Source organism: Labeo rohita, unplaced genomic scaffold, assembly GCF_022985175.1.
Source record: "Labeo rohita strain BAU-BD-2019 unplaced genomic scaffold, IGBB_LRoh.1.0 scaffold_2022, whole genome shotgun sequence".
NCBI classification, from domain to species: domain Eukaryota; kingdom Metazoa; phylum Chordata; class Actinopteri; order Cypriniformes; family Cyprinidae; genus Labeo; species Labeo rohita.
Window position 1 is genome coordinate 2,254 of NW_026128245.1, and position 2,974 is coordinate 5,227.

General features: G+C 45.4%; 1 long non-coding RNA gene across 1 annotated transcript; it reads left to right on the forward strand.

Moving 5' to 3' along the window:
- The first annotated feature begins 240 nt into the window (after positions 1-240).
- LOC127159244 (uncharacterized) lies at positions 241-2,766 on the forward strand. Its single transcript, XR_007826394.1, has 6 exons — positions 241-307; positions 500-597; positions 1,144-1,535; positions 1,729-2,120; positions 2,219-2,414; positions 2,611-2,766. It is a non-coding gene; the product is annotated as an uncharacterized LOC127159244 (long non-coding RNA).
- The last annotated feature ends 208 nt before the right edge of the window (positions 2,767-2,974 follow it).

Here is a 2,974-nt window from a genome sequence, read left to right on the forward strand (position 1 = left end):
ATGTCAGATCTCAGTCCCTCCTCTTTTGATGCTTCAAGACAAAATAGAATAGTGATGGGTCGTTCTTGAACGATTCGTTCATTTTGAACGAATCTTTAATGTGACTCGGGACGAACGAGTCGCCTCGGGGAGTGATTCGTTCAGTCGCGCATGCGCAACATCCTATTAGGTTCTGTACTGGAATTAGTTCACCTGTTTTAGAGTCGTTCGTTCACCTTATGGGGCTGTCACGTGATGAACGAACGACTCAAACCCGAAGACTCAAAAGATGAACTAATCAATTCTCCTTCCGGCTCAGACTGCATAGGTTAACATTACGGGGATGTCACGTGATGAACGAACGACTCAAACCCGAGGACTCGACAGATGAACTAATCAATTCTCTTTCCGGCTCAGCATAGGTTAACATTACGGGGATGTCACGTGATGAACGAACGATTCAAACCCGAGGACTCGAGAGATGAACTAATCAATTCTCTTTCCGGCTCAGACTGCATAGGTTAACATTACGGGGATGTCACGTGATGAACGAACGACTCAAACCCGAAGACTCAAAAGATGAACTAATCAATTCTCTTTCCGGCTCAGACTGCATAGGTTAACATTACGGGGATGTCACGTGAAGACTCAAAAGACTCTCTCAAACCCGACGCTCAATCATTCTCTTTCCGGCTCAGACTGCAAACCCACGAAGACTCAAAAGATGACTCAAAAGATGAACTAATCAATTCTCTTTCCGGCTCAGACTGCATAGGTTAACATTACGGGGATGTCACGTGATGAACGAACGACTCAAACCCGAGGACTCGAGAGATGAACTAATCAATTCTCTTTCCGGCTCAGACTGCATAGGTTAACATTACGGGGATGTCACGTGATGAACGAACGATTCAAACCCGAGGACTCGAGAGATGAACTAATCAATTCTCTTTCCGGCTCAGGCTGCATAGGTTAACATTACGGGGATGTCACGTGATGAACGAACGACTCAAACCCGAAGACTCAAAAGATGAACTAATCAATTCTCTTTCCGGCTCAGACATAGGTTAACATTACGGGGATGTCACGTGATGAACGAACGATTCAAACCCGAGGACTCGAGAGATGAACTAATCAATTCTCTTTCCGGCTCAGGCTGCATAGGTTAACATTACGGGGATGTCACGTGATGAACGAACGACTCAAACCCGAAGACTCAAAAGATGAACTAATCAATTCTCTTTCCGGCTCAGACTGCATAGGTTAACATTACGGGGATGTCACGTGATGAACGAACGACTCAAACCCGAAGACTCAAAAGATGAACTAATCAATTCTCTTTCCGGCTCAGACTGCATAGGTTAACATTACGGGGATGTCACGTGATGAACGAACGACTCAAACCCGAAGACTCAAAAGATGAACTAATCAATTCTCTTTCCGGCTCAGACTGCATAGGTTAACATTACGGGGATGTCACGTGATGAACGAACGACTCAAACCCGAAGACTCAAAAGATGAACTAATCAATTCTCTTTCCGGCTCAGACTGCATAGGTTAACATTACGGGGATGTCACGTGATGAACGAACGACTCAAACCCGAGGACTCGACAGATGAACTAATCAATTCTCTTTCCGGCTCAGACATAGGTTAACATTACGGGGATGTCACGTGATGAACGAACGATTCAAACCCGAGGACTCGAGAGATGAACTAATCAATTCTCTTTCCGGCTCAGGCTGCATAGGTTAACATTACGGGGATGTCACGTGATGAACGAACGACTCAAACCCGAAGACTCAAAAGATGAACTAATCAATTCTCTTTCCGGCTCAGACTGCATAGGTTAACATTACGGGGATGTCACGTGATGAACGAACGACTCAAACCCGAAGACTCAAAAGATGAACTAATCAATTCTCTTTCCGGCTCAGACTGCATAGGTTAACATTACGGGGATGTCACGTGATGAACGAACGACTCAAACCCGAAGACTCAAAAGATGAACTAATCAATTCTCTTTCCGGCTCAGACTGCATAGGTTAACATTACGGGGATGTCACGTGATGAACGAACGACTCAAACCCGAGGACTCGAGAGATGAACTAATCAATTCTCTTTCCGGCTCAGACTGCATAGGTTAACATTACGGGGATGTCACGTGATGAACGAACGATTCAAACCCGAGGACTCGAGAGATGAACTAATCAATTCTCTTTCCGGCTCAGGCTGCATAGGTTAACATTACGGGGATGTCACGTGATGAACGAACGACTCAAACCCGAAGACTCAAAAGATGAACTAATCAATTCTCCTTCCGGCTCAGACTGCATAGGTTAACATTACGGGGATGTCACGTGATGAACGAACGACTCAAACCCGAGGACTCGAGAGATGAACTAATCAATTCTCTTTCCGGCTCAGGCTGCATAGGTTAACATTACGGGGATGTCACGTGATGAACGAACGATTCAAACCCGAGGACTCGAGAGATGAACTAATCAATTCTCTTTCCGGCTCAGGCTGCATAGGTTAACATTACGGGGATGTCACGTGATGAACGAACGACTCAAACCCGAAGACTCAAAAGATGGACTAATCAATTCTCTTTCCGGCTCAGGCTGCATAGGTTAACATTACGGGGATGTCACGTGATGAACGAACGACTCAAACCCGAGGACTCGAGAGATGAACTAATCAATTCTCTTTCCGGCTCAGGCTGCATAGGTTAACATTACGGGGATGTCACGTGATGAACGAACGACTCAAACCCGAAGACTCAAAAGATGAACTAATAAATTCTCTTTCCGGCTCAGACTGCATAGGTTAACATTACGGGGATGTCACGTGATGAACGAACGACTCAAACCCGAGGACTCGAGAGATGAACTAATCGGGGGGCGGACCAAGATGGCAGCCTGAATTGACGCATTTTTGAACGCTTGCACCAAGTTTCTTTATAGACGTTGCTAATAAGCTGTATGTAGTTATTT